Below are 24,260 nucleotides of genomic sequence, written 5' to 3'. Positions count from 1 at the left end.
GCTTTACAACAAAAGCTCGTGCGCGCCCAGGGCGCGGGCTCAGCCCAGCGCAGAGCGCGGCTCCGGGTGGGCGGGCGGCCCAGCAGCACCCAGCGGGCGGGCCCGACGCAACCCCGCGGCCCGGGGCTGCTGGGCGGGGGCGCGGATCCGCAGGCAGTCTAGCAAATGACATCAGAGGCTTCCCTCTTTCTGTCTGACTTGAGTTCTCGGCTCACCGAGGCACGGCTGGCGGAGGCGCAGCTCGGACGGCTGGGCGCTGTCGCCGCTCGCAGGTGGCTCTAAGGGCGGCGCGGCTCCTGAGGGCATGGGCGGGCCACTGCGTAAATATCACTCAGCCACTATCCCTCTAAGGCTGCCCAGGTCTCTGTCATTTTTTCTTAGTGCATGTGAACTCCATGAGAGATTTTTTAAAATTCTGGCCATAATTTTTGTGTCAAGAGTTGGTAAAAGGAAAAAATAACACTATGAAGTCATCCTATGTCAAGGCTTTTTGTAAATTAATTATTTTTTTTACAGCTGATCAGGAAATCATTAGCTATATTTCAATTGATTTTCATAACACTTTATTGCAAGATAGTTCCTTTGATATTCATATTATCAAAGAAATATATCCTTATTTTCTATGCTGATTACAAAATCAAGGGAAAACATAAATGGGAAATTATTCAATAGATTGAATGGGATTCCGAGACATCAGCAAACCATGTGGGCATCATAAATGAAATCCTTTTGTGAGAATACCAGACTGTTTATCTGGGTTTTACTTAGACAGGGAAACAGCATAATTCTTTAGATATTTGTGTTATAATAAACAGAAAGTATGGGGGGGATACCATTGTCCCCAAAACACGATCGAATCTGATAAAGTCAAAGTTTTACTCTGAGCACTAATTCAAATGTTTAAAGCACATAAAGATTTACTTTTAAGTGCTTATTTTGATTTATCTTGAAAAAATATTTACAGAATGTTTTTGTCAAGTAGCATTTTCCCACAACAGCTGTAAAATTACATATTCCAGTCACCCACTCAAATACATTTACATCTGTGAAATCTATGTTAACCTATTCGATTTTTTCATTTTATTCACTTAATAGATAGTAATAATCAAACTGATTTTTCTATATACCTAATAAAGAATTTTTTAATCTAATCATGTTTTGCTCCATATTTACTTTCTTTATCCTGACGTAAATATCACTTTGGTTCCTATTATATTTTTTAATATAGTAAAAAATATTATAATAATAAAAACTATATTTGGAGACAGCATTGCCATTATTTTACAGAGCAATCTTGTCCCATCAGGTTTTTACTGAGGTCAGTGGATAACCATACACTATGTTATATTCAAATGCATGAAATAATAAAAAGCTTAATAACCTAGTTCTACTTTATTGATCTGTGTAGGATATTTGAAAAATAGAATTTTAGAAAACAGAAATACTTTCATGGAATACTAAAAAATGGTGAGTAGTCATCATTGTTAAGTTTATCTAATAAAATGAAACCCTGATAGAAATTTATGAATATATTCAGGGCTATAGCCACATGAATATGTATTAAAGTTTGCTACCTACCAATTCAATTACTCTTTTCCACCTCATCAGTTAGGTAAAAGCTTAACTAAACAAATTAATAGTGAGTAGCTCCCTGAAGGCCAAGGACCTTAGCTTTGTTGTAATGAAGAGGAAATGAGTTCCAGATATATGTGCCCTTTGGGGAAAATGGCAGAAGTTCAAGTCTGAGGCTCATGGGCAGCAGTGCCCTATTGATCACTTTTCTCCGAGGGTGTATATCATGAAGGTAAGTAAGTAATCTCTGAAGTAACTAGAGAGTTAGCTGTTATATAGGCCAAAGTCAATATCTTTGGATTCTACAGTTAAGTAAATATGAGAGTTAACTGTAGTAGTATCCAGATGCAGTCAGTTCATTAAGTAGAAGAGCAGGAATTATCTCAAAGTTTCAGTTGAGATACAGAGAGAGAGAAGGACGGTTTTTGTTTTTATTTTAAATAGCTATTAGTTATGGAATATTTAAAAAGCATAAATATTATTGCATAGAAATTGCTTAAAGCAGATGGAACTTCAAGGTAATAAAAAGAATGATTAAGTATTGTTCAATATTTTTACCATTGCTTTCTTCAAAGCTTATTTAAAAAAATAAATTTTATCCTAGGCTAATTATAAACAAGAGTAAAGTTTCTAAGGCATATTTCTGGTCACAAAAATATCACCAAACTTCTAAATAAAGACCCAAAATCTTTCTAATATTAAACTTTGAAATATATGTGAGCAATACATACATTTGAGAAAAATAAAATGATAATATTCCAACCCATTTATTCCAGCTAAGGGTCACTGGTGACCGGGGCCTATCCCAGTAGTTTGCAGGCACAAAGCCAGAACCAACCCTGTACAGGGCTCCCTCCCATCACAGGGCACATTCACATACACACCTTCTCTCCCTCAGACTGGGACAATGTAGACAAGCCAATTCACTTAATGTGCACAGCTTTGGGATATTTGAGGAAACCAGAGTCCCCGGAGAAAACCCACACAAATATAAGGAGAACATAAAACCCTACACAGACAATGTCCTCATCTGGAATTGATTAAAACACAAAAAATACCAAAAATATTAAAATGAAGACATTGAAAGAAACAACATTGAACGAAACCTTATTCGAGGCCCCACTGTGTAAGACACTTTTCCCCTTCTTTTGGTCACACTGTAAAATGTTGATATATTTAGCAGATTCATAAAAAAAAGTTTAAATGATATAGATTGAGAAGCACTTTTCTACCTCAGTGTTTCACTGATGTAAATTGCTATGAGTTTTAGCATCCAGGTGTTTCGAGAATGCAGAAAGCAATAGAGTCAGGGTGGGTTATTATTATTATTTTTTTGATCTTTGTGTAAACATATGGAGGGGTCAGTATGTATTGGGTCACTCTAGGAACAGTAAATAGAATTCTTTCTTATGCTACATTAAAAAAATGGTTGGAAAAACAAGTTATTTCCTGAGTATTTGACGTTTTATTTCAAATAATTGAGGCCTGGGATTTATTCTATATACATTTAAAAGACACAGCTAGTTTGTTTAGGGATCTTTCTACATTAATCACTGCACTTCAGTGACTTAAACAATCTAAATGGAGTTTGGCTTTTTCCAGGCAAAGAACTTGGTTTAACTAAACAGTTGTAAGATTTTATAAAAGATATTTAACCCAAGTGTTCTAGCAGTTACGATTTTATTTAAGAAACAAGCATTGAAAGATGAGACAACCTGGGATCACTACCTGGAAATGAATATGATTTTTAATTACTTTAAAACCATAACTAATCTAATTTGAAATCTTTAACTCCCAAGTATGAATTAGAAAAAAAAAATTAACAATTGTAGCTTGTTCATGGTTATCAATTCATAATCTTTAAAAATAACATTTGGCGCATAAGAATCATTTTTGAAAATTTAAGTTATATATGGCAGGGCAAGAATAAAGTTACATTATAAACCAAAAGCTTTCTTTTTCTAATGATTGCCCCTATACCACTCAGATAGTTTAAGTGAAAACAACTGTCAAACTGAACACATCCTAAGACCATAAAAAAGAAAAGTCAGTGTTTTGGGGTTTATAATACAGATATTTTCCATGGGAAATAGAGTTATACCTAAAATCTAAATTTAAATAATTTTTAGTTATTATCTTTATCATAAAAATTAAAGACAATAAAAGAACACTTAAACTTGTATTAGAATTTATATTAATTATTAATTAATCTCAAAGATATTAATGCAATTGCCCTTAAGAACAAATAAGATCATTTTTTAAAAAGGGAAGTATCTCCTGGTTAAGTTTATTCCTAAATATCTTATTTTTTTAGTTGCAATGGTAAATGGGTTGCTTTTTTAGTTTCTCTTTCTAAGAGTACATTAATGGTGTTTAAAAATGCCATCAATTTCTGGGTGTTAATTTTGTATCCTGCTACCTTGCGGAATTCATTTATTAAATCTAGTAGTTTTTTGGTGGAGTCTTTAGGATTCTCTGTGTACAATATGTCACCTATGAATAATGACAGTTTACTTCCTCCTTTCCAATTTGGATGCCTTTTATGTTTTCTTGTCTGATCTCCGTGGCTAAGACTCCCAACGCTATGTTGAGTAAGAGTGGTGAGAGTGGACATCCCTGTTTTGTTCCTGTTCTTAGGGGAAATGCTTTGCTTACATGCATAACCTGTGGACACAGACCTTGGTATGGGGAAGGCCTGGGGGTGTGGTGGATGTGGGGTGGAGGGGATCAATGGGAGGGACAAAAGGAGACATCTGTAGTATTTCAACAATAAAGATAAATTTAAAAAAAAACAAAGGCAAAAAAAAAGAGGGGGGAGAGAAAAGTTGACTGCAGAACAGTGCTATGAAATATCCCAACATTTACTGATACATATTTGAAAACAGAATATATAAAGAATACTATTGTCATGCTTTGTTTTTTAGTAGTTTATTAGAGATATATCCAAATTAAATTTGATTATTTACTGTATTTTTGTACATGGATAGTTTTATATGATATTAGGCATATAGAATACAATTGAGTTTAACCACTGCATAACCATTAATATCCTTTAAGAATTTAATAAACAATATCTAGTTGAGAATATTATGCTAATGAGAATGGAACATGTCAGTGAAAGTGAGAAATGAAGCTGATTGAAAAATATAGAAACATTATTTTAAAATTTGGGAGGCAGAACTAAGATAACTAGGCTGAATATTTGATTGGATCATCAGCTCTGAAATTTTGTGACATGAGGAAGTTCTGCAAACATGAGAATATTGTTAAACTGGCAGAATTACGAAGGGCAGGGTATCTTCCACACTCATTCTATGATTTGATGAATTCAAGAGAGGAAAGCTTAATTCAGGGTAGAGCCGTATTAGTCAGGGTTCTCTGAAGAAAGATTGTGGAGGCTGGCAAGTCCAAGATTGGGGGGTAGGCCACCAGGCTGGAGACCTAAGGAGGAGTGGAGGTTACAGTTCGAGTTCAAAGGCAGACTGCTGGTACAATTCCCTCTTCCTCAGGGGACATCAGTGCTTTTCTTAACGTCTTCAGCGGAATGGATGTGGTCCACTAACACCACGGAGGATAATCTGTTTGCTCAAAACCCACTGATGTAAATGTTCATCCCACCTAAACATTTTTCACAGTAGCATCTAAACATGTTTGAACAAATACCTGGGTACCTTGGCTTAGCCAAGTTAACACATAAGATTAACCATCACAAGAGCCATATTGGAAATCTTTAGAGAATACAGGTGCCATCGCTCTGCTTTTTAAAGGTGAACAAGCAGAGCAGATAAAATGAGAATCAGCAAAGTAGGGTTCTTGCAAAAGACAGACTATATACTATATTAAAATACCTAAAAATGCTGGATATTAAAAAACAGTCCTTTACAGGGTTAACAGTGATGACACAGAAATAAGCAAGGGTGCTGACAAAAAAGATCCAACTGAAAAGGAGGCTGTTAAGAAAATGTTAAGGTAGCTTTCTTTGATTTGCTAGTTTCAAGATGTTTGAAGGTTCAAAGATTCTTGAGACAAACACTAGAGAAATTCTTTAGCCCACAAAGGAGGGAAATTGAACTGTCGCTGTGTAGGATGGTGTAAAATAATGAATTAAGTTTCTTTTTAAAAATCTGCCAATTTGACAGAGAGAAAGCAGGAAAGTTGCCTGTTTTTCTCTAGGCACAAAAAGATATGAATAAAATAGCCCTCTCAAAAGTATACTACCCCAGGCTAGAGTTTGGAATTGGAACTTTTAGTACCCGAGTAGTACAGGAAATTTCAAGTAGAGTAATTATCATAAAAATATGTAATGCATGGGGCACATGACATAAACTAATACAGATATCTCTCCACCAATAGGCCCTCAGAAAATACACGGGGGGAAAATATCCACCATGTGCAAAAATCTGGGGAAAAATCACAGTTACTACTCTTAGAAATTAACATATTTTTCCAATGCTGCATATAAATATGAGCATGACTAAAATAAATTAATAAAGTTTGGATCAAAACATGTTACTAACAAAAAATATGAGTCAGTGCACACAAACACTGACTCAATAAGATAATAATAAATACAAAAGTGACTAATTCTGGGAGTCAAAAAAGAATACTTGACTAAAATGTTAAGATGACAACCTAAAGATCAGGGGATGTTTGTGAAGTTTGTAAAGTTTAGGCATAAAATATTAATATTTACCACATTCTCTAACTATAACAGTGTTGTTACAAGTAATAAAAAGTGGTTGGAATTTAAAATACACAGTACAATCTGTCAAAAAAAATTTGATAAAACATATCAGATAATAGAACTGAACAAAAGAATTGAAAAGCTTGGTTTAATAGGAATTAATAAGAGGAAAATTTCTAGCAAGTGTGCACATATAAGAAAAGATTAAATGAACTGTTTTTAGATTAAGAAGTTCACAAAAAGGCAAGAGATTCACTCAGAGAATATAGCAGAAAATAAGCAATAAAGAGTTGGGATAACCAAAATAGATACAAGTAAAATTGAAAAATATTAATGGTCCTATGATTATCTAAAACATTAATTCTTAAGCAGAAAAACATCAAATTGAAATCCATCAGATTCATATCTCATTTTGTAGGGCTCATGCTACCTTTATATAAACATCTGAAAAAGAGAGAAGAAGGAAAATGTTATATACTAATATCATCAATTAACAGATTCATTAGCCCTAAGTAAAATATTAACAAACTAATTATGCATTGTATTTGTAAAAAATATATGGTTAGGTTAAGTTGAAGAGCAAGGATGGCTGACCCTTTGAGGAATCTATCAATGTAACTCACTAGATTAACTAATTAATGCAAGAAACTAAAAGATGACCTCATAGCTGCAGAAAAAGTATTGGATAAGACTTCCACACTCATTCAAATAAAAAGAAATTTGGCTAAAATTTTTTTCAGTATTAAATATTTTAGTAACAATATTAAAAAATAAAATGAGACAGATGAAACTAATGAATTAATATATTTTATTCCTCCCAATAAAAAATATTATTTCAACAAATTTTAAAATAAGAAAAATAAATCATTAATAAAATATTTTGCATTATTTCACATTTTTTCACCTCTGGTGCACTTACTCGTACACCTCAATTTCAAGTGGTCAGTAACAACATGTGGCTATTACACAGCACAGCTCTCAAGCTTTCCAATAAAAACTTACAATTCTAATACTGAAGGGTGACATATAAAGACTGAAACATAATGCCACACATTGGTACTTTTATTCAACACTGTAATACAGGGTTTAACTCTTCAACATGATGAAATTGGGACAAGGAGAAGTTAATATGTGTGGCAGGTTCACCAACCAGCCCAGTCATCCCTACAAGGAGCTCTGGAGGTGGAATGATCCTTTAAAGTGATTCCCCATCAAGTGGAAATGGCCAGGCCTTTAAATCCTTTATATCTTTATGACCTCAAGAAGGTGGTCATGTGTGGTATAGCAATACCAGGAAGGAGCTCATAGCTGAAGGCTTTCACCCACCATAATCCTAACAGCTGCAACAAGTCATTCATGGCAGGGCTTTGGGCTGCGCATTCCAGCGTCCACTATAGCAGAGCAAACGCAGAGCTGGATATTTTCCTTATGCTCTGAAATAAATGCAGAATAGTAGTGACCTCTGGGTGGGTAACAGGGGCAGAGGGTGGGAAATACCATCAGGGAGGGATAAACAGAGGCTTCTGTGATATTTATAATGCTTTAGCTATTAAAATTTGTCATGCGTAATGTGCAAATTATATTTTCTATAGTTTTTTAATAGAATATTTTATCAAAAAATGAATGATGCCTGAAAAGAAGCAGGGAGAGAATGAGAGAAGGGTGGAGGGAGAAAAAAAGGAGGGATTGTATTACAGAGAAGTTGGACCTTTCAGGAACAGTAAAAAGAAGTTCCAGTAAAGGAAGACAGTTAATCTTCAGGAGGAAATGAATAAATAAGTCAATGTATCCTAGAGGTTTTCTGCAGAAAAATAGAAGTGCACATAGTTGAAAAAATAGTCTAGAACTAAGCTGGGTTAGCTACTCAGTTCCCAGCTAAGGAGTATGGCTTTATCCCATAGTCTGGTGGGGCGGGGGGGAAACTGAAGGAATTTTGTTCATAAAAGTCATATTTGTGGTGGTCCAACCTTGAAAAAATATCAAATACATAAGACCTGCTCTGATGCAAAGCCTATGGTTTTACAAGTAAGTTAAGTGTCATTTTAGTGTCATTTTAGATATGAATTTGGTATTGACCCAGCAAAAAATATTTCACAGTCATAATGAATTTTTCCTAAGAAGAGAAAGCAATTCTTCTGTTACTTCAAGTGTCTTCTGAGCTTTTATACAATCGGTAATTATGACTGTCTCCATTCAATGTATAGCATCAATCTAAAGTGAAATATCTTGTAGTAAATCATTTGTGTAACTTATTTTATATGTATATATTCTGCTTTGAAAAGCATAGGAGTAATTAAAGAAACCATAAAGATACAAAATGCTACCATATCTTTAAAATATATTTTAGCCTTTAGAACAATATTTAAAGTGGACCCAGTACCATTACTGAATTTGCATCTAATTAGGCCTTAAGTTATCAAGATAGTCTTTAATGGGGCAAGATTCATGTTTTTATAGAACATCTGCTTCCTTACTGTACAAATCATGATTCTTTAGGGTATCTGTTGCATTTATTTATTATTTATTTATTTATTTATTTGTTTGTTTGTTTGTTTACTTATTATTTATACTTTATAATAATCATAGATTCCCTGTTTCTACAACTCTACAAAGTTTTATCTTAATATTAATCTTTTTTATTGAAATATGTAAGAGTAACTATGCCAAAGTTGGCCTGCCTTCACTAGACTACATTTTTATGCAGGTAAAGTTTTCAAACCTATCACCACATGTCTCACTTTTAGTCTCCAGAGACTTAATGGGTCTTCTGACAGGACCTAATATCAAGTCATTCATGGGGCCTATTTGTCTTTCCTGCTTTCACTGACTCTCATGCATGCGTACTATCTAAAATCAGCAGTCCTGCATCCATACCAGCATCTTTGCTACAAGATGGAAAAATGATAAATGGATGCCGTTTACTGTGCTTATAATTATTCATATGTTATCCTTTCCTGTAATATATTTATATTTTAACTATGTTTTTTAAAAATATTATCCTGATCACAAATAATACAAAGAGTTTTCATAGCCACCATTTATTCTGTCTCCTGACAGGGATTGTGCTCCATTATTTCACTTGATTTTCACAACCCTTTAGCTAAGGCATTATTCAAACTATTTTACAGATTGATGAGCGGAAGTCAAGTTACATGATGGAGGTCATACAGACAGTAAAACTGGATTTGAGGATGTGAAGCTGGCTTTTTCCATTTAAAAGTGTGATGTCTTTAACCAGTGTTAAATTATTTTCTTCCGCATTTGAGTGACTTTGTTCTGATCACTATAGCAAGAATGATAACTTTTAAAGAATGTCATTTCCCTTTTTCAAAATTTATGTTTTATGTATATCTTTATGCAAAACCAGCAATGTTCAAGTTATACTTTTTATCAGGTTGTGACTTAACCAAAAATAAGATTATATATAAGATCTTTTTTGTTTTAGCAGAGAAAAACTCCATTTATTTCAAACTGAAGCATGGAAATCATTCCTTAGTTCAGGTACTTATTAAAAATAAATAATGCAGTTAACAGTTAACATAATATGTGGAGATTAAACTACAGGCTTAGATACTTGGAATTAAGCACGTATACCAAAGTCAAGATGTCTAACAACTTGGCACCCGAGGAAAAGTGCTCTGGCTCATGGTAAACAAACAAACATTTTCTGGGAAATTTGATCTGACATTTCAAAATACAGTAAGTCAAGGAGACAAGTTGTCATTGTGATAGAAATCTGATTTTGGTTTGAGATATTTCACAGTGAGGTAGATCAGACATTTTTTCAGACTACTTTTAGATTATTTTTTTTTCTGTGCAAATACAATATTCATTCTCTGGTTAAATCCAAATACATTAATTCATCCATTCATTTGTATATTATATCTATATCTGCATAGATCCAACTGCCAACTCAAAAGCCTTATTTATCATACAGTGCTTCTTATGAAATTACTACTATGTTTTACTATGAAATTATAAACGATTAATGCATGGGTTGAAGAACTCCAAGTCTTCCATGTGAATAAGTGATAAGTGCACTGTTATAATGATACTGTGTGTCCTGGCTTATTTACTAGCAAAGAAAGCACTGGATAGGACTGACACGTATATCTTGTCCAGCTTTAAGGCATGACATTTCTCTAAAAGTAATATACATAAAGGAAACACCATCTGAGGACCTGTGGCTTTGGGACAAATGTAAATTAAGAGCAGGGTTGAAAATTTACCTTGTAAAGAGTGTTAGAATAAGCAAAGTTAGCTTGTGCAGATTAGTAATAACAATTTTAATCTTATTTTAAATGTTTTTAAGAAATTAATTTTCACAGCTCTTAGTTTTAATTGATAAAATAATAGAATATTTCATCTCAGTCTTATGCATATTTTTTCTGGTAAAGAAGAAATGTTCTAGGTGACAAATTTACATGTATTCCCACAAATAAAAGCAGTTGGAAAGAACTATTAAGTAGTTTTTAAAACAAATCCACATGGAAAGATAACTTTGAATACTTGAAATTACAAATAATCTACTTGTTCCTGAACCACAAATTTTATTTCTTCCCTAAATGCTGCATTTTATGATCTCGTTCAAAGATGTCTATTAAAAAACAAAAAACAAAAAAAGCAAAGCAAACATACAACCCAAAAAACTGATACAAAATGAAAGGCTAATTTTTATACTTATATAAGTTTATTTCAGAATATACTAATCTTGTCAAAACTAGCTTCTTTTGGGGAGCAAAAAATTTTACTTCTACCCTTTTAGTTTCGTCCACTTGGAAAAATTAAATTAACATAAGAAACAGTAACAGGAGAAAATAAAATTTAATTACATGTGTTTGGAAGTTTTGTAGGTACAGGAACCAAAAGTGACTAAAGCAGGTTATTTATATACCGTTTTTAGACAAAGAAATAATTATTTGTGAAGATTGGACAAAACAAAATGAAGTTTGTGTTTTGAGTAGCAGACTAATGAAGAAGTAACAAGGTTTCTTTATGTAGCTTTTTCAGCCTTGAATTTTCTAACACTGGTGATAGGTTTTCTTCTGTCCTCCTGGTATAACAGGGTACCTTCACATGGGAGATTTATTTTCTGCCTTTTAGGGGAAAAGGGTGGGGATAAGAGTGCCTTTTTTTTTTTTGGATTGGGTGTTTCTCAATCATTTTAACTCAGAATGACCAATATACCTAAGTGGCATATTATGGGTAGCAAATATTGTCCCCCTACACCTTGTAGCAGGAACGATTTTAAATTCAGTATTCTCATTTTGAACAGTAAATGAAACACCATAAATACTACATTAGCTACTAAAGATATATTTTTTTTGTTTACTTGAAAGCTTCTTAGTCACAAGGTTATAAAATATGAAACTGTTCACCAAAAAAGAAATTTTCCTTTTATTTACTATAACACTAAGGATTAAAAGAGAGAAAGCTTTAAATTTTTAGTCATTAAAGGCTGAAATTACTTTAGTCATTAAAGGCTGAAATAACAGCCCAGGTTATTTAACAGATGTGAATAATAGTAACTTAGTAGCTAAACTATAATTGTTGCTATACCTCAAGAGAATATCTCAGAGGGGAGGTTGTGGGGGGGACTGGAAGAGATTAGCCAAAGAACGTATATGCATATATTTGGGGGGTGCTGGGTGGAGGTTGACAAAGGGAGGAAAAATGGGGGCATCTGTAATAGTGTCAACAATAAAAAAAGAGTATGTAAAATATATGCTCCTGGAAAGAATCATGTTTAAAATATTTTAATACAAATACAATATATAGTGATTCTTTTTGTTGTTGTTGTTGTAAGTTACTATTTATTTTATTTTATTTTTTTAAATTTTTGTTTAAAATATTACAGATGTCCCTTTTTCTCCCCAATGACCTGTTCCACCCCGTCCCATCCCCATCCCCAGGCCCCCTCCCCACCATTGTCCGTGTCCTTGGGTTGTGCATATATGCATATAAACTCTTTGGTTACTCTCTCCCCCTCCACCCACCCGCCCTCCTCCATCCCTCTGACATTCGTCAGTCTCATCTATGCTTCCACGTCATTGAATTGATTCTGTTCATCTGTTTATTAAGTTCTTTAGATTCCACATATAAGCAAAATCATGTGATGTTTTTCATTCTCTGCCTGGCTTATTTCACTTAGCATAATTTTCTCCAGGTCCATCCATACTGTCCCAAAGGGTACGGGATTCTTCTTCTTTATAGCAGTGTAGTATTCCATGGTGTAAATGTCCCACAGCATTTTTATCCACTCATCTACTGATGGGCACTTGGGCTGTTTCCAGATCTTAGCTATTGTAAACTGCTGCTATGAACATCAGGGTACATATATTCTTTCTGATTAGTGTTTCAGGATTCTTAGGATACATTCCTAGGAGTGGAATCACTGGGTCAAAAGGCAGCTCCATTTATGAACAAAATACATTTAAAATATTTTTAAGACCTGTGTCCTTTATGCCAATGATTATAATATTCTTACTCATTTAAAATTTTTTTAAATTTAAATTTGTGATGTGCTTGCTTCTTCAATTATATTATGTGAATAATTACTTTTGAAAGTATTAAGTAATGAATGAAAATTAAACTTATTTCAAATATTTCCAAAAATTGTCAGCTTTGAAATAATCTGGGAATGTTATAAAAATTTCACTGGAAAGTTTAACAGTCATTTACCTCTACTTACCTTGATGTTCCATTTTTTCTCTTTAACAAATTATCATAAAATTAAACATTTTCATCAAACATTGAATGAAATAATTTTGTTTCAGCTGCATGAAGTCTTTTGCTATATTTTGCTATCTTAACTTCCATTGTCTTCTTAATGACTTGGTTGTGTTATGGCACAGCTTAACTTTCTAGTAAGGGGTGGCTAAAGGAAATAATTAACCTTCCCTGGGACATGGTTTGACTGCAGCAGGAAAACCATTCCAGAAGGAATATTTCCCACTAAGTTTCATGACATCTATACTTTACTTTTATTTAGGAAAACAAATATGCTTATTTACAGATTTTCTATTATAACTTATGAATGTTGACCTTATCTATAAAGATCAACACAAATTAGTGTTAACACATTGCTTTCTATACCTATTTTTGGGGGAAACATGAACCTCATCTCTGAGATGTAGATATCTTAGAGCCAGGACCCATTATCATTCAAAGACTAACCCTGACCAAAGTCTATAGTTAAGATTTTCTTTTTTTAAATTTTTATTTCAAGTATAGTTATTATATAATATTATGTTAGTTATATGTGTATAACATTCTGATTCAACATTTGTATACCATTCAATGTGATCACACCACTAATTCTAATAATCATCTGTCACTGTGCAAACTTATTACAACGTTATTGACTCTAATCTCCTTTGCCGTTTTCACCTAACTGCCCACTTCTCTCCTCTTATAAGCATCCATTTGGTTTCTATTTCTATGAGTGTTTGTGTGTGTGTGTTTTCTTTTTTTTTTTTTTTACATTCCACATATAAGTGAAATAAAAATGTATTTGTATTTCTCTGACTTATTTTGCTTAGAGTTAAGGTTCTCATCTGTGGCAGGAGTTGAGGAGACACTGACCAACTTCATCTTGGTCATTACCTTAGATCAGTTCTTTGGTCACAGCTTTGGTGCACAACACATGACTGAATCACATTTTAGCTCTTGAATATCAAAAATAATTTACTTTTACTAATTATCTCCTTTTGAAAATTTTCAATAATTGCAATAAATGTAGTTATCCCTATAAAACTATCAACTTGTTTTCATTCTTATGTATTTTTCTGAGAGGGAAAGACTAGAGTTGCAGTTACAGCTGGTGTACAGAGTTATGCACACACTAGAATCTAAACCAACTGGAGTATGTCAAGCAGATGATGTCATCTGCCATGTCAAGTTTGTAACCCAGAAAACAGCAGAGCTACATCCATAGAGTATGCACATTTGGGCTATTGCACAGCCCAGAGACATATGAAATAAGATTAGCATTGGAAAGGGGCAGAACAAGGGAATATTTCTCTTTCCTCCTCCTGAGAATTTGAGCACCTGAATATGTTCTGTGGTGTCATGACACGCTCAGTCTACTCTCTCAGTTCCTCTAAGAAATTGCTCAAAATTGTTCTTACATGCAATTTCCTTATAATGTATTTATACTATATAATGGATTTGCTTCAAAAGCAGCACATCTCTGAGTTTTGACTTCCACTTTAGTTCTTTAACATTTTTGCGTTTTGATTTGTTTACTTACCTCAACATAATATGCAAATGTTCTTATAAAATGTGTTGTGCTGGTTTTCTCAGATTGCCTTCCTTAGACATATTTTAAGGTCCAGTTGGATACATATGGTTCATTATACTTGGAAAAGAAACACAGGTACACACACACCCCTCCCCCCAAAAGGAAAAAGAATATACAAGTTCTTTTGCTAACGTGAAGATGAGCAGTTAGCTGTGTGTATGTTGACTTTCTAGCACTAATTTAGTGCATTTTCTCAATGCTATTTGTACTTACACTTAAAAGTAATGAATAGTTCCATTTATTTTACAAGTTGATCCTCCCCTGAGTGCTTTTAGCAGACAGCCTTTGGAGAAAGTGAAGTTGATTTAATAGAAATGGAAGTATGGTACACAGAGAAGTTAGAGAAAAGGCTTCTAAAAAAGAGACTGCAATTTACCATTTTGATGTTTATCTGAATAACTACTTCACTTTAGCACAGGAGGAAAGAAAAACACTTAGAGAGAGGTCACAATAGCCTAAGTATTTTAACTAATAAAATCCCATCAGTATTTTTTTTTAAATTTATGGTGCCTAATCAAATTTATAGGATGAGTAAGTCAATTAGGAAATATGAAATATAAAATTAATGGTCTTACTAAATGTCTCAAGATCCAGCCAGCCTTTCAGTGCTAGCATTCTCAAATTTAAGAAGTTCCCTCTTTAAAAAGACTCATCCTGGTGAGCTTTCATATGAAAGTGAAGTTATTTTTCTCTCTCTTCTTGTATTTCTCTGTCTGGACCATACAAACTCATCCATCATTTTTGTTTTCCATGGAAAGCACAGTAAATGGCACTGTTTCACTTATTCTCTAAACTCAGATCTTTGATATATTGCTCTAAGATAGGGTCTAAGGTCACTGTGACAACGTCTATGCAAGGGTTAAGCATTATTATTCTCTACCTCATTTCCTCCTCCAGGACACTTTGACATTAGAAAATAATTTCACCCAGCAAGTTAATTCATTTAAGTACTTGGCAGGCCATAGACAATTGACTCTTCTTGGAAGGCCCATTAACAGGAAGAGGTATGCTAAATCAGACTTTCTATGGGGACCACACTGAACTTAGTTTATGACTCAAGAAGCTGAAGGTTAATATATGTCCCTAAAATTTTCCAAGCAAGAATATGCTTATCTATGGCACTGGGTTAGGCTACAGGATTGTGTGAGTCTCAACTGTACACTTGTCCAGAGATGTAAGCAGGAAGCATTATTACAAAATTGTAAAAGCAGGGACATTGAAATAAGACAAAACCAATTTTGGGTTGATTCTGTCATATAACTGATATGTTATTTTGAGAAAGGTACATAGTATCTTCAAGCCTCGTTCTTCCTTTGCAAAGTGTGAATCATCCTTTGGCATGTTCATTAAAAGTGTGACATGAGTTATTGCATGGAAAATGTTAGCATTTGACAATAAGAAATTAAAGTGTTGCTTTTACTGATATTTTCATTACAACTACTACCATCTAACCTTGAGAAAGTCACTTAATTCATTTCCCCATCTGCAAAATAAGATCACACACCAAATTCATAATTTGTGGTTGTGTGTGAATGTGAAGATTAAATGAGAAAACAGCTTTGCTTATATTTCCTAAACTGTAGGAATGGATATGTGTATTTTTAAATACTAAAAAATATACATGGTTTTAAAAGTTAAAAAACATTGATTAAAATTTGTAATTGTGGCAGATGACCCAAATAATTTATTAGCACAGACTTGGAAATTATACAGACTTACCTTTAAATCTCAGTTCTGTCACTTATTTGCTGTATGTCCTGAGTAAAATACTTAGCCTCTTCATGCCTCAGTTTTCTCATCTTGAAATGGGGGCAAAATTACTTTTCTACTCAGAGTCCGCAAGAATTAATGACAGTATACATGGCATAAGAGCCCTACAGATAATTATAATAAGAATAAGGATCATCATATTTATTGAGCACACATTATTTCCTAGATAATATACTAGACACTTTACCTGAATTCAATGATTAATATTCACCACACAAAACTATTAAATTTATTTTATAAATGAGAAAACCCAGATGCAGAGGGGTTTCTTCCATTGCCTAAGACCACAGAGCAAGTGAGTGGTTGCACAGAAATTGAGAAGCTACTCAGAAAAGAAGGTATTGTAATCGTACATCCAATGATATTATGATTACCCCTGTCTTCCTAGCTGCAAAGTTTTAATTTGTTCCACCACAATTATTTCTTTTGTGAAGGATCTCATACACATCTATGAACCAACAGTGTGCCATGAAAATTGTACTAAAAAATGTTTAAAGGATATGGTATTTGGTTTATATCCACAAGAAATTAATGATTCTTTAATGAAAGAAAAGTTATAAATAAAAAACTCTTTAGTATCGCATATTGCATTTATGCAATGATTGTAAACATATGCATAATGTTCATTAATATACTTATTAAGCAACCATTTATCATATATGTGCATAACATAGTAGTAAACTTTGCCTTTACATTGTAGTTGTGAAGATGTGTCATTTTTATGTTATTGAAAATGAAAGAAGAGTGCCATTTATAGATAAAAAATGAAGTGAACAGGGAAAATGAGACAAGGAGGAAATAGCTGGATAGGGAAATAAGAAGGAAGCAGAACAATGTTTCACACACAAAAAAATTAGAGAAAAATTATTTCTGAAAGGTAGGAGTGGCCAAATCTATTGAATGCCTTGGGAGAGATTGCATAAGATGATGATGTCCTTTGTTTTCATGAGATTTAACAAGTGGGCATTGGTGATCTTGACTAGAGGGTAGTAAAGTCATAAATCAAACTAGTATTAATTAATAACAAATGTAACTTGAGAAAGTGGAACAGCCTAGATAGAAAATCTGTCAAGGATATTTTTGTTTTTCCTGTGAAGAACAGAAAAGAAATGGAGCAGAAGGTAGAAGAGGGTATGGGGGTCAACAAAGAGCTACTGAGTTTTCTTGTTGGTGTTGCATTTTTTGTATCATTTTAAGAGGAAAAATACTAAAGCAGTATTTCTCCATATTGTTATTCTATTAACTGATGCCTACAATGGAATATCCTAAGCCCTTTACAGTACTGCTCATGAGCCTTACCCTAGTTTACTGAACCAGTGGGAACAGACTCAGAAATCTCTACATTTAGCAAGCTCCTCTGAAGAGAAACATGAACACTGCAGCCGAAGAACCCCTCGCTTCAATAGCACAAGCAGAAGGCTGTGTTGAGAACGTCTAATGCATAGATTAAACTGCATTGTATACCAAAATTATCCAAGAAAAGTCATCCTAGTTAGTTTATCCACACTGAATATCTGTTCCCTAGAAGTTTTGAAGATCAAATGGGTAATTTATCTAGATCTAGAGTTATAACAATGTTGCTTTACAATCTTTTCTACTGATGCTCCCAAGCAGTGGTATCAAGTGGCCAGAGATGATTCATGGGATGAAATATATTTTCACCGCTGAATATGTTCTCCTGCTTAAGGAAGCTACCAGAGGAATGGCTCCATTTTTCCTATTTAGTCTAGATAAGAAAAATATCCTGTATGAATATAATTTTCTTTCTGTATTTACAACACCAGACCTTTCATGAACTCTGGTAGTGACTAGTGCTGTTCTACATACTCCCCTCTTTCTAGACAGACTCTCTGCCTCCTTGTCTTGACATTTCTGAGAAATATCACTCTTCTTTTATAGGTGCTGCAGCTTTGTATGTAACCCTCTTTATCAGAAGATTTTTGCTCAGCACTTCCTCATGACCTTTTGTTTTTTATTACCCTTGTAAAATTCTTTTGACTTGTGCACAGTGGTTAAGACAAGTGTAATCACAATGTCGCCAGGTCTAACTTCCACCTCTTCTGTATGAAACTGGTCTTGTTACTTTGCCTTCATAAGCTTCAGTGTCCTCTTCTGTAAAATGGAATCAGTGACACCCATCATGTAATGTTAAGAGGCTTATAATACCATCTGAAAAGAAAAAAGTATACAAGAAACAATCTTGTTTCCCGTCTAATTCAGAATACCAGAGTGAGGGGGGAAACTACTGATATGTTCTTGAGGTATTATGCCTCTTGGTTAATATCTCTGAGACTCTATCCTAATGAAATTGTTTTAATGATTTTGGTTTCCTGAAAGTTTATAATTTCTTATAAGTTCAATGCCAGTAAATTAATTAAAGCTTCACTAATCTTTTACAGAAAAAAGACACAAGTAATTCTGTTAATTTTGGGCTAATTACATACATTAATTTGGTAATCTACCTAGTGCCCTAAGAATTATCTGTTTCCTGAATTTAAGCAAAATATGGTAAGTGAATTTAATGATTATTGATATCACTTCATCCTTCCTCTCAAATTAAAATGACCATGGGAGCATAAATTGTAAAGAAAGAATGTCACATGCATGCAAAACTATATTCTTGTAAATAACAATAAACTCCACTATGGATAAGCATAATACTAAGGTTTCCAATGTATATTGGTGAAGAGGAAAGGGGACTTAATGAGTACATGCATTAAAACTTAAATAATTATTCATGAATAACAAATGGATTTGACTTAATGAAATATTTTCCATATCTTATTCTGTAATAATACCCATCAGATTTTTTCAAGAACTGGAGGGGAAACAGATTTGAGCTTAAGGTAATAATACACTGTCCCCATGCTTCAACTAGGCCCTTAAAAAAAAAGTAGATGTTTCTGACTTATTAAATATATTTGTATCTTCAGAGTTTGTTCAAGTATTACCAAACAGAAATGTTTCCACTTGAATCTTGTAACACTAGGACTTTGCATAAATCATTTGGATTGAACAGCGTCACGCAATTGAGTACTTAGACATTTGTGAACCATGGAATTGAAAAGTTTAATTAAATTTGAAAACCACTGAAACGTTCCAAACACCATGTAAAATTTCCTCTTTGGCAGCACAACATTGCTTAGCACCATCCATTTCTCACCTGGTGGCCATTCTTTTACTGAAAACTCAGACAATGGTATGTGCAGACCAGCCTTTCTATGCACTTACACATTTCTACTATGTAATTTGAAATACTGGTTAAATGTGTGCAGATAATTATTAGAGATATTTACATTACCGGGTCTCCTAACTATATTTTAATTTACTCTATAAGAGATGGTGCACAGATAATTTTAGCTTTCTTGTTTTGGGGGGAAATTGCCAAATTACAAATTTGTGCAACAAGACATTATCGTGTTAGTAGAGAGAACAGTTTGAGATTTATTCTTCATTTTTCTACCTGTTAACTCAAATAAAACATTTTTTTCTTTAACAAAATTCTTACATAATGATCTTCACCTTGAATTATTAATCTAAGCATGTATCTTGTTTCCCCTACAACCTTCCAAACTTTCTGAAATCAGGGACTGCCTTGTACACCTCTATTTATACTTCACCTTGACTAGAGTGTTGTCTTCAATTATATAAAGGGCAACAATTCTCAAGGGACTGAATAAGTAATTGAGGGCACAGGTTAAAATACCTGTGACTCCCCTACCTTGCCGTGAGTGTACTTTTGGCTAGGATGTGTACCTCCCTGCATTAAAGCACTCAACTCCAAAGGGCTTTGTTTCGCTTTTCCTTTTTATTTCCTAAAACACTCTTCAGGGCCCTTTTGCTATCCCTTCAGTGTGGCACAGACAATAGTTCCTGGAGATCCAGAATACAGCTCTCCCCTTCACAGCATTTATTTTTGCTTGTTTGGGTTGGGGACGTGGCTGTGGCTTCAGCTCGCGCTCAGCCTGCGCGCAGGCCGCCCAGCATATGCGCCCTAATGGAGTGTGTCGCATTGAAGGGCCAAGCCATTAGGCCGCACTTCAAGCAAAGCCATCCAGCGAGTGCACCCAGCTTGGCTACATCTTGGAGGGGCCAGACCTATACAAACAGAGCCCTCGAGATGCATCTCGTGCTCTCTCTGTTTGTATTCCCTGGTGTTTGCTGATGCTTTGCGAGTCTTTTGATTGATTCCATTTGCTTGGTTCAATGAGCACACCCAACAGGCTTTGTTCCCTGTGAGTTGCGATAGCAAAAAACTGTAATGAAATGTTTCCACCTGCACGTAAAGATCTTATCACATGTTACAGAAAACTTTATCGCATTCAAAGCTGACGGGTTTTCTGAAACTTGTTAACTATTAAACAAATGTTCTTTTAAATCCTCTCTAAAGTCCATAAACTTCAAATGTCCACTGTCAAGTATCTGTCTAATAATCTTTCCCCCACCCAAAATGTCTTTCATATCTTGTTTTAAATTATCTAAATGCATCAAATACAAATACTTTCTTTTAACAATCATCAGAACAGTTGCCTCATTTCTGCATGTAAAAGTTATGCTGACTGGTCCATGAAATGGGTCACATTTCAGCAGACTCACCAGGTCAAGGCTAACTTTTAAGTTTTACATATAGACCTAAGCAATTTATACATGTATTTGCATGCTTATTTGTTTATTCTTAGAAAAGATGCTTCTATAACTAAATTCTATGTGGAGTAAAAACAAAATCCCATCTTATCAATTGTACTTACTTAAAATATTTCTCCTCTACTAAACTGTTTCCAAGTCATATTAACTTTTTAATTATGTTGCTTCTTTATCTAAAATCATTTCTTTAAAACTTTTAGCATTTTTTGGCTCTTGTTGAAATATCTTTCTAAAGTCTGTTGATTACTTTCCTCAATTTAGTTTCCAATAAAACATTATTAGAATGTTCTCAACCATCATTATAATTATTTTTTTCTGTAAAAAATTATTTTGCAAATTATCTCTTTAGTGGTAGTTGAATGGACAAGCACAACTACAACTGAATTGTCTTAATTTATAGAGATGATGTGTTATGATATCTATTGAAAAAGTTTCCTGTACATGCTATGACTGTTACAGATACTTCACCTAACAGGAAATAAAGTAAGTAAATAGTTATGTGCAAAACAGACAACATTATAGTGAGAACATGAAAATGATTATTTTGTGCTTAGTAAATTAGGAAAAATATGAAATGTTTATGGTTCTCAAACCTGAGACTCCTGCTGGTGGAAATAAAAATGAGAATCAGAGTTCTTAGAAATCAATTTGGTTAAACTTTTGAATAGTCTCAGGATTATACATATTTGAGAATTATATCAATGGCCTCAAGTATTACAATATTTATATGCTAAAGGATACTCATTTGAAGAGTGATAGAAATGGTCACATTAGAAATAAAACATGATAATAGTCTATAAAATGTCAAAAATCAGAAGATGTGTGAAACATATTGGGATTCAACACAGTGTTTTTGTTAATAGACTGAGCTTGTGTTTAGTCTGTGTTTAAATGTCAACTTCAACACTTACCAATTAAATTACCTAGGGCATATTACTTAGAACTTTGCTCAAATGCAGCCACCAGGCACACTAAATCTAGAACATCTAAAGACTTCCAAAATTCAAAGTCCAGCAGAAAAATTTTAATTTAGGCAACTAGAAGCAACCTTCTTCCCAGTGCTTCCAGGGTCATTGGTCATGGGGTTCCAGCATGATGACTTAAACTTTCAAAAACCTCAAGTAAGAATCATATTTCATGGATTTGTCAGTTGATACTAAATTCTCCAGCTCCCTTCCTGCAGACAGAAGTTATATTGGCTGCTGGTCTGGTCTGTGCAAAAAATATTTGTCATAACATTCATGTTCTACTGTCTATTCCAGGTGACTTCCAAATATATAAATTTTAACCATTTACCTTTCTTTCTTATTGCTCAGTGGTTAGAGCATCAGCCCGAGGACTGAAAGGTTGGGTCATGGGTGTAATTCCCGGGCAAGGGCACATAACTTGGGTGCAGATTCGACCCCTGATCCCAGTCAAGGCACAAGCAGGAGGCAATCAATCAATGTGTCTCTCTCGCATCAATGTTTCTCTCTCTCTCTCCCCCACCCTTCCCTTCCAAACTCTCTAAAATACCAATGGAAAAAATGTCCTTGGGGGAAGATTAAAAAAAAACAAACTCAGACAAAGACCCATGACAGTTGGTTTCACCTTTAACCAGGATAGTAGAGTTGAATATTACTTCTCACATCAAATAGCTCGGGACCAATATAACTACTTTAGTTATTTTAAGATTAAGATAAAATATGTTTTCTTTTTTTCTATAACCCTACATTATTTTTTTCAATTACAGTTTACATTTAATGTTATTTTGTATTAGTTTCAGTTGTACAACATAGTGGTTAGGCAATCATATACTTTGCAAAATAGTCCCCCCAATATGCCCAGTATCCACCTGACACCATATATAGTTATATTATATTATTGACTATATTCTCTGTTCTGTGTTTTACATCCTCATAACTATTTTGAAACTACTAATTCATACTTCTTAATCCCTTCACTTCCACTCTGGGTATATATCTGAAGAAATCCAAAACACTAATTAAAAAGAATACATTATATACCTTTATGTTAATTGCAGCATTATTTAAAATAATGAAGATATAAAAGTAACTCAGATGCCCATCAATAGACAAGTGGATAAAAACAGTTCTGAATATATATACAATGGAATATTACTCAACCATAAAAAAGAATATCCTACCATTTGCAACAGCATGATGTACCTGAAGGGTATTATGCTATGCAAAATAAGTCAGTCAGAGAAACACAAATATCATGATTTTACTTATATGTGGAATCTAAAGAACAAAACAAACAAACCACATATAAGTAAAATCATATGGTATTTATATTTCTCTGACTGACTTATTTCAGAGCAGACTCATAGGCAGAGAGCAGACTAGTGGCTGTCAGAGGGGAGGGAGGTTGGGGGACTAGGTGAAAATTTGCTCTTTTAAAGTATGGTTTTGTCTTTCCTAAAATGTCCATTATGGCTTTTATTAATTTTCTTTTTATAATTATAAACAGATAGTGCATTAATTTATTTAAGTTAGCTAACTCTGTCCCCCTCAAAACACTCATATCTCTGTCCTTCACCATGTTACATTGCAGCCCCTCTCACTTTGACTTTCTCTGGCTAATGGATGTATGACATATGAAATCATGTTGCCTCAGTTGTTCCAGTCCATCCTCGACTAAGCGACGCAAAGCCCAGTTAGTAACTTTTCCATGGCTAGAAGACCTGTTTAGCCAAGCCCAGCTTAAGTCATTAATTCATAATGTGCTAAATAAATGCTAATTGTTAAAGTCAATGAGTTTGTGACAAATTCTATGCAGCTTTATAGTGGTGACTGATAACAAATACAGAAATAGATAACTTTTTTTTGCATGCATAAAAATTTTAAAAATCAGAAAAACACAACTGTGGAAATAGAAGAGCATATCTTATTTTGTTTGAAAACTAACCAATACTTGTTCATAATTATTGACATATCTCCCATTGTAATGTGCAATGCCACTTTCTGGATTTAAAGTTAGTTATGAATGGAATATATCTGCATCAATCTGCACTTTAGATGCCACCACATATGTGAAGACTACCAGTGCATGCTGTCATATATAGAGATTCAAACTTCCTTATTTGTGGATTCCTTGTGAATTTGACTACTCATTCAAACTTTTTTGTAATCCCCAAATCCATGCTGTGATGCTTTCATGGTCATTCACAAACAGCACAGGGTGGTGAGAAATTTGAATCCTCTGACAGGCTTTCTCCCAGCAAAGGTTGAACAAGTGGACACTCTGCCTTCTTGTTTCAGCTGCCATACTGCAAACCAGCATCCT

Source organism: Miniopterus natalensis, chromosome 2 (genome assembly GCF_054644295.1).
Source record: "Miniopterus natalensis isolate mMinNat1 chromosome 2, mMinNat1.hap1, whole genome shotgun sequence".
NCBI lineage: Eukaryota > Metazoa > Chordata > Mammalia > Chiroptera > Miniopteridae > Miniopterus > Miniopterus natalensis.
The sequence above is the reverse complement of the archived record's forward strand: the minus strand, read 5'-3'. Positions refer to the sequence as shown.